The following is a 9,608-nucleotide window of genomic DNA, read 5'->3' as shown; positions in this document are numbered from 1 at the left end:
ATGTCATTGGATAATTCGAAAGAGGATCGTGGAGACAGAGCCTTGAAAAATGTTTTCCGGGGCCTGTTGCAGGTCCTTTGGACACTGGGCTAGACAACCACACACTTCCATTGGCCAGGCAAGAAATCTGTCAAAACCCAGAACAGAGCACCTGCCCTGGGGCCACAGCATGGCCAGGCAGCAGTTGATCTCTGGAACCTGGTCTGAAGGCCTCCAGGCATGAGCCCATGTACCATGGGCAAAATGGTGGGATACAAGGACTCTCACAGCAGATTGAGGTGGGCAGCAGTGCAGCCAGCGCCCCAACTGGAAGATTAGGCACACTCTGTATAGCTGTCCTTCCCCACCAGGACCCTTGTGAGTTCCCTGCCCCTTCTCTGAAGCAGCTGGGTTATGTGAGAACCCACTCTGGATGAGACTTGGACACACACCAGTTTTTACATTTAAAAATTCCTTGAGAAATGATCTTTTTAAATATTTTATATTTTCCGTCTTACCTTTTTTCCTAAAATAATATTTTTTGATAGTCTTCTATGTTACAATGTAGGTGAAAATTCCTATAGGGAAAAATCTACAATTATTTATTATTTGTTTTGAATATAATTGATTCCAGCATAACCAGAACTTCAGTTAAATAGCTTTATTTTTATTTCATAAATAGTATAAAATAATTATAATATTGATATTAGAAATTTACAAGTACCTGTATTTGGGATTCTCTATATGTATGCAGAAAAAAAAAGATGCAATAAAAATATCTGAATAGGGCCGGGCGGTGGCGCTAGAGGTAAGGTGCCTGCCTTGCCTGTGCTAGCCTTGGATGGACCGCAGTTCGATCCCCCGGTGTTCCATATGGTCCCCCAAGCCAGGAGCGACTTCTGAGTGCATAGCCAGGAGTAACCCCTGAGCGTCACGGGTGTGGCCCAAAAACAAAACAAAACAAAACAAACAAACAAACAAAATATCTGAATAGAATTATACTACTAGAACACCTACTATATTTGCTATGGAAATTCATTTTGATTCAACATTCGTGGTTAGAGAAATTTGCTCTCATTAAATTAAGAGGACTAACAGAACTAATTTTCATTAAAGCAAGCAAATAGTCAGATGAAGTGCTTCTGATAATGAGATGTGAGCAGTAATAAAAGTAAAATGTGGTATCAGAGCAGAAGTGACCAAAAGGTAAGAGGATAGATGAAGGGGTAGCGACAACACAAAGACTAGAGATAGTACACAACAGCAGCTTTTGCCACATATGTAACATTATTACTTGTCCAGAGGATATGAAACTCAAATTATTATTTATAATATATAAAAATGAATCCAAATTTTAATTCAGATTATGCCTATAAATTGTATTAGAGACTCATGGAAATATTTAGCGAAAGAAAATTTAGGGAAATAATTTGGCTGTTTCACTGAAGAAGATAGGCAGGGAGGGAACTTCTGCTTATCAACACAATGTGCTTTAGGAAGTAACTCAGGGGTCTCAAACTCGTGGCCTGCGGGCTGTTTGCGGCCCTCCATACAACATTTTATGGCCCGCGGCCAGCCTTCAAATATCAAATTAGTAAGAAAAAAATAGCATTAAACATTAGCATACCCCGAGCAGTTCCGTTCGGGGTATGCAAATGTTTGCTGCGATTTTTTGCGATTTTTTTTCTTACTAATACGATTTTTTATTCCGAATATTCAGTAAGCGAAATCCCTTTTGCGGCCCTGCCTCACCCTGACTTTGCCTCCTGCGGCCCCAGGTAAATTGAGTTTGAGATCCCTTAAGTAACTGAACCAGATAAGATCTGAGCAAGAGTGACCTTATTTACTCTTTCATCTGCTTTGTTATCAACCCAAGTGTACATGTTATACTTCCTATGATGATGGATCAGTAAGATTCTGGCAAAGATTTGTATAACTTCAGCCCCAAAGAAGTCTGATCACTCCTTTAAATTTTGCTAGAGCAAGTAACATGGATTAAATTTATTATGTGCCTTCTTAGGAAACAATATGGGGGTTAGGAGGGATGGCTACTGGGGACAAAGGTAGACAAAAGACACATTGGTGGTGAGATTGGTATTGGAACATTGTATGCTTGAAACAACCATATTGCAAATAGCAGTGCTTTAATAACAATTAATTTAAAAAACAAAAGCTGGAGAGGATAAACTTAAGCAGCAACAGAAAGTCTCAATACACTGAAAAAAAATAAGACCACCTAAATTCATAATCCTTTTTTTAAATAATGGCTCAGCAAATAACTATTTAATTAAAGTTTTTGGTTTGGGGACCACCCCAGGTGATGCTCAGGGCTTACTACTGGCTCTGAACTGAATTCTTGGAGGTACTGAGTGCAGGGGATCAGGTTAAGTGGGTTATATATACATATATATACATATATACATATATATACATATATATATACATATAAACTCATATATAAAGGCTGGAGCACTTTAGAAAAAGACCTTTAAAGCCCATTTTTACAAAAGCAAGTCCATTCCATTTCTGAGATTATTTGTATTCAAAATTAATATATTTATAATTGTTTTATTTTACTTTGCATGGGTCCCCTTCCTCTCTTTTCCTGTCCCTCTCTTATATGTACTGCTTCCCCCCCTCATTTAAATTCTATCAAGGCTGGTCAAGTAGGAGAGCAGGAATACAGTCTCTCTATCATGGACATAAGTTCCTGTTTCCTATCTCTATTCCCTGATGTTATGCTCCACAACTACAGAGCTACCCAACATCAATATTAGTGAGAACACTTGGGTATTGGACCATGAATTATCATTGTTTTTGTTATGAACATACCATGGCAAAGAAGGTGATATGCTAGTCTCACTATCCTCCAAGTTTCCCAGTCTACTCTGTGACATGACTATTTGTCTAATTCAAAATTCTTTGAGTACAAGGTCTAAATTAAATATTCTTTGTGTCTTCCTAATAGTGTCTTCTATAAGAAACAATAAAATTAACTTGCATTTAAATATATTTTGTAAGTAAATTATATCCCAATTACAAGCAAAATTACTGCTCATCCCTCCCTCATTATTCCAGAATTGCCCTTGTTTCTAGTCTAGGTATTTGCAAAATAGGTGGGGGATAAATACTTATTAACATTTCTTCCCTCTGTGCTTCCCTATGTTGGTGTTATAATTGTCTAAGACAACTGCCAATTAACCTTTCCCACAGGTTGGGAAAAGTTGTCACCTTTATGATGACAAAAAGCTACCATTTACAATGGTCGTCATACTTTTTAAACAAGGTTCCAGTTCACTGTCCTCAGACCATTGGAGGGCCAGACTATAGTAAAACCAAAATCTATGAAATTCCGATGCACACTGCATATATCTTATTTTGAAGTGAAGAAACAAAACAGAAACAAATACAATATGTGGCCCGTGGGCCATAGTTTGAGGCCCACTGAATTTCAGATATCAAAATTCTGATCATTTGCAGGAGGAAAAAATAGTTACTCAATGTCTAAACTTAATCATAATTCTTATGAATTGATATTACATAATTCAAAGAAAGAATAAATAATTATTTATTGCCTCAAATTTAAAAAAATTTAATTTTTGTGTGGATTCAATATTTCCTTTTATTAAATTTATATTTTAATCAAGTTTTTTAATGATGGAATAATTTCTCTGTTGAGATCTTAACATATGTATGTATTTATATGCAAATAATTATAGATCAGAAGAGTGTGAGAGATAGTCTACCCTCATACATCTTTAACTATAAAACATTTATATTTAAAATTATTTGCTATTGTCATTATTCCCTAATATAAAAAGAAAACCTTGTGCCTGTCTATTATAAGTGTCTTTACAGAAACATTATTAGTTCTCCTAAAGCACCCATAATAAAGAAATAACATAAATATTATACTAATTTCTGAACCTGAAACAACTAGAACTTTTCTAAAACATACTGATTTTTTTTAATTTATCACTTAAAACTGAAAGAAACTTATTTCTTCTTTTTATTACCCTAAACACCTGTCTAAGCTAAATAAAGAACTCTTAGAATCACTAAGGAGACATAATTTATCTTTCTTTCTAACTCTTTTAGGCTCCTTCCATGCTTGGGAATTTTTTTCAGTTTGATGTGATAAGAAATATTGTCATCCATTCATGCATATTTTTATATAAATGGTTATGGTGCTAACTCTGTGAAAATTTAATAACAATAACCTAACTCAGAGAACTTTCTAGATAAAAGGATTTTTTCAAAAATTTATCCTGTTTTATTTTTCAACCTTTGAATTTAGAGGAATAATGCCAGAGAGTTTCTATCATTTATAGTTAGAAGTAGATAAAATATTTGTATGAGATAAAATAGTTCTTTGAACATTACACTTTCCTTTTAAAACCAATGACCATTGTCTATGTCTCAGTTCTATAAATAATAGCCAGAGAGAACAGACAGAGCACTTGGTAAGCAGACTTGCCTGTCAGTGTGTCCATAACTTCCATTAACACTAATGGAAGTCATCCATATACTTCAAACAAAGAATGACTACAGATTTTTTTTTTAGATTTCTGTGGGAGTTTGACTCAGAATATTTAATGTTTTCCTCTCTCTTAAGGAAAACAATTTTCCCTGACATTTCAGTGATCACAAAGCAGCTGGCCTCATTTAAAAATAATAACAACCAGGTTCCTGATATATCTCAGTGGTAGAGTACTTGCTTCCAGTCATGGGGCCAGGTGTTCTGTCCCTAAAACTCTCACTGCCCAGCTGCCAAGCAAGGAACTCGTGGCAATGTCAACTGTCATCCCTTTGCCATGAGAGAGTAATCTCCAATGTAAAACTTGAGCACTGCAACTAGAGTGTGATCCCTCTCTCCCCTCAGTAAGTATTGTAACCAATCTTGGGAGCTTTACAATTTAATGACAGCAACAAAGGAAGAAGTAATGAATACAAAATAATTTTATAAATACTGTAAGGGGGAGGCACAGAAAACATTGTTTGCATATGTAAGAGCTGTATATTGTTATTTTTTTTTGAGGAGAGGATTTGGGGCATATTTCTGGTTGAGATCACTCAGAGTTGCTTGCGTTTGAACTCAGATCAAACCCTATCTGCTGTCCTTTCACTAAGATCTCTGTCATTACATTCCAAAGTCTAGCACAAACTAAAATGATCAATGTCATGAATTATACTCCTCCCTAATTTCCATCAAAAGATAGCATGGTACTTATTTTAATCTGACTGCCCCAAAATAAATGATTGCTTTGAAAATGATAAATTTTTGACATTATTTAATTGAATTTAAAATATGTATGTGATCTTCTTGTTATAATAAAACCATCATTAAATTATATATTAGATATATACATATGTTTATATATGTGTTACATATATTAAATAAAACCATTTTTGATCCCAAAAATTAAGACCAAACAAACAAAAAGAACTAGGAAATAGTATCAGCTAATGCAAAGTTACAAGGAAGAAATAATATTGATAAAGTGGGAAAAATATGAATAAGACAAGAATGACTTTAGAGCAAACAAATCTGTAACCCTTGTACACAATAGATAGCATGGAGTTCATATTTTATTTGAAGGGCCTTAAACAAACTTTAAATTTTTAGACAGAAGGTCCAGAGTGATGCACAGTGGGTAGGGCATTTGACTTGCATGTTCGATCTCCAGGACCTCATACTGACTACTAACAATGCTTCGGTGAAATCCAAGTTTCTTTCTAGAAGGAACATATTTGATAATGCAATATTTATAGCTAAATGTACCACACAATTGCTCTCTCCTTGATGGTAACTTTGCAGACGTTATTATGAATTCTTATTTTACAAGACACACATCATTAGCTACAAGAAAGGTGTCTGTGTGAGAGGTCACATATTTATGCATCCATATAATATACAATGAAAATCAAATTTGTCCAACGAAGACCAATTGATCTTTATTGTCTTTGTATAAAATGTTATAATAGCTTTGTTTTATGAAGAGGCCTGCAAATATTGTGCAACCAGAAAAGTTAAGTATGAGTTGAAGAGATAATGATAGAGCACAAGCTATGTATTCACTCCACACTGTTTGATCCCTAGCATTGCATGATTACCCCCACAATCCCCCACCCCCCATCATCCTTGTATGAGGCCCTGGAGGTCTACAAATACCACTAAGATAACTAAATAATTCCTGATACTGCAGATTCAAGCAACTTGCAACCTTGGGCCCTACCACTGAATTATCAACCTATTTGATTGATTACCACTATAATGGCCTTCAGATCCCTTGAGCATTACTTGGGTGACCCCTCCCCCACAGAAGAAAAAATAATGTAGGTAAAACTGTCATTGTTATAATTTCCTTCTTAAATTATAAATATTTATTCTTAAACTCAGTTTTATTATAGCAACTTGATTTTAAATGGACTTTTCAAATGATTAATTTTAAGTTTTAAAATATCATGATAAACCTATACTTATGTTTGAAGATAGAGATAATATTGATGAACTATATTTTTCACAAAGTGATGTATATTTTTATTTATTTAGTAAATACCTGCCTGATACCATAAAAGATAGCAAGTTGTCAGATAAACCAAAAAAATCCTCTCATTTCTATTTTCTTGTGATTTTTTTGGAACATTATTTTAAGTACTATGGTACTTAAACAGTTTTTGGAATGCTATTGAAATGATTTCTTGCATGAAATTCCCATAACAAAAACTTCAATGAGAATATCTACTTCCCCCCACCATTGTCCCAGTGTTGCCCAAACCCAAAATCTCTGTGGTAAGCTTCTACTAAAAAAAGTTCTAGGTTCCTATAGCTTTGGGGCATATGTTATTTCCTTGCTATGTTTCTTTATATCCCACATATGAAAGAGATCTGTCTTCTCTTTCCAACTAACTTTACTCAGAATGACATTCTCCTGACCCATCCACAGAGCAACAAATTGCATGATTTCAATTTTTTATATATCCAACATAGGCCACATGAGATCACACTTTTAGCTAAAGCACACAAATTATGTTTGTTTAGCTTGCTAAATTGCTAATACAAAATTATCAGGTATTGTATTTTTAGTTGAAGTAATCTGGGGGGGTTCACATATTTTTATGCTGCTTATACATACCTTGTTCTGGTTTTTGTTGAACTTGTTTGTGGCACTGAAACTCACATACAAAACTATGATCATGTTCAGCACATGTAGAACACCAAGGATTTGAAGTTATGAATTTCTGTCAACAAAGTAGGCATAGACTGAGCCACTGTGATATATACTGGATCTCTCCAAATGTTTTAGAGTCAATGCTAACTGATAAATAACACTAACCAAGTTGAAAGTAAATTGACCAATTCTGATGGTCACATTCTCATTGTTCAAAGTATTAAGGAGAATGGTATAATTTATACATCTCTGTATGGATTTCAAGAAGTAGCTATATTTTTCTTATATTCCATAAATGAATGTGATTATTCTGTCTATCCCTTTCCCTCTGCCTCATTTCACTCAGCATAATTGTCTCCAAGAAAATAAAAGATAGTTTGGTAATCATATCTAGAGACAATAGAGAGGAGGGCCAGGAGGGCCAGTCCATAGTAGGAATCTTGCCACAAATAGTGGAGCAGTGCATTTAGGGCAGAGAAGGGACCACAATGACAAAGATAGTTGGAACTGATCACTCTGGGTAATAAGTGGGTGTTGGATTGAGATAATGTGACATACATGATACCCCTTCATTAATAATAGTTCAAAGCACAGTGTCTAAAAAGGAAAGAAAGGAAAAGAAAAGATACAGAGAACAGTTATATACCTGCCACAAAGGAAGGTGGAGAAGCGTTGGTGGGAGGGAAACCAGGGCTATTGTTGGTAGAAATGTTCATGGGTGAAGAATGGTATACATTGTAAGACTGAAATTTAATCTTGAACAACTTTGTAGTCATGGTGATTAAATAAAAGGAAAAATAAGAAATATGGGACCTATGGAAAGTTTAATATTTATTTAAGCTCACAAAATATTAACATTAAAATATTTGTGTTTCTGCTATACAAGTGATACTGAACTGCAAGAGAAAACATGGTCTTAATTAAAATTGCTTCTGTATTCAAAAATATTTTAATGAATAAAATGGGGGTGGTGGGCCAAACCCAGTGACTCTCAGTGGTTACTCCTGGCTATGCACTGAGATCGCTCTTGCCTTGAGGGACCATATGGGAAGCTGGGCAATTGAATTGCAGTCAGTCCAAGGTGAACCGCATGTAAGTCAAATGCCACTGCACCACTGCTCTGGCCCCTAATCAATAAGAATTATGATAAGAATTATATAATATTGCCAGGCATACTACACACTTAAATAATGAAGAGATTTTATTAATATCTAAGAGTAAAGAAACAAAATTCACCAAGAATGCATACTTGGTTTCCTAATGAAATAAATGTGATGACATAATGATAAAAATAATATTTGAAATGTAACATCAAGATTAAATGAATTGAGCACGAAAATTAACACATTGGGGAGGCTTCTTGTCAGCTATGGCACTGTATACTGTCTCCACGACCCACTAGAGTGATGCATGAGCACAGAGAAAGGAGTAAGACAAGACCATTTCAGGGTATATTAAGGAATCCAAAATTAAATAATAAAATTAAATTGATATAAATGTAAAATTTTGAATTATTTAATTTAATATTTATTATATTTATATGGAGAGAAAATTAAAACAAAGATATACAGGGATATCTGGGGCCAGGTGAGGTGGCACTAGAGGTAAGGTGTCTGCCTTGCAAGCTCTAGCCAAGGTTCAATCTCCAGGCATCCCATATGGTCCCCCCAAGCCAGGGGCAATTTCTGAGTACTTAGCCAGGAGTAACCCCTGAGCATCAAATGGGTGTGGCCCAAAAAACCAAAAGAAAAAAAGATATACAGGAATATGTTACACAATAAATAATTTAAAAGTCTTCATACTTTGATCCAGTCATGTCTTCACTGTAGTTGTCTGGTAAATACTAAAAATGGAGAATAGAAAGTTATCAAATAATTATAAAGCAATAACATTTACATTTTATACTATTTGTTCAATTATGGGGCTATATGGCTTTGTTTTCGTAGTGAATGTGATTAGTAATCAACTCCAAAGAAATTAGCAATTCACTTTTGTAAGCCTATACCATTCACTTATTACATCCTCACTTTAGGCAGCAAAGTATTCCTAAGTATAAAGTGGAAAGCAATTAGAAAGTTTTAAGAAAGGGAGAGCACATATTAGATTTTCATTTTTTAAAGTTTATTTGTACTGGTGTGTGGAGAATGAATTGGAAGGAGAAGAGAGAGGAAATAGAGTTAGTTAAAAGATTATGGGTGTCTGCTCTCCAGAGGCTCTCTGATCTAATGTAATACCAACTTCACAGGATATAAAGCCATTTTCTTTCATGAATGCACATTGAAACATTTTACAAGAAAACCCTAAGACAAATACAAAACAAAAAAGGAAGTGCAAAGGAAATAAAAGCATGGAACTTTCCAGAGTATTAATTCCCTCACCTGTTTCAGAACTAATACTAAGATTTCATTTGTCTTGGTAGAATTCCAGGAAACAGTCAAATCTTTAAAAAAAATCCTT

The sequence above is a fragment of the Suncus etruscus genome, chromosome 6, assembly GCF_024139225.1.
Source record: "Suncus etruscus isolate mSunEtr1 chromosome 6, mSunEtr1.pri.cur, whole genome shotgun sequence".
Lineage (NCBI taxonomy): Eukaryota > Metazoa > Chordata > Mammalia > Eulipotyphla > Soricidae > Suncus > Suncus etruscus.
This window is presented reverse-complemented; position numbering follows the sequence as displayed.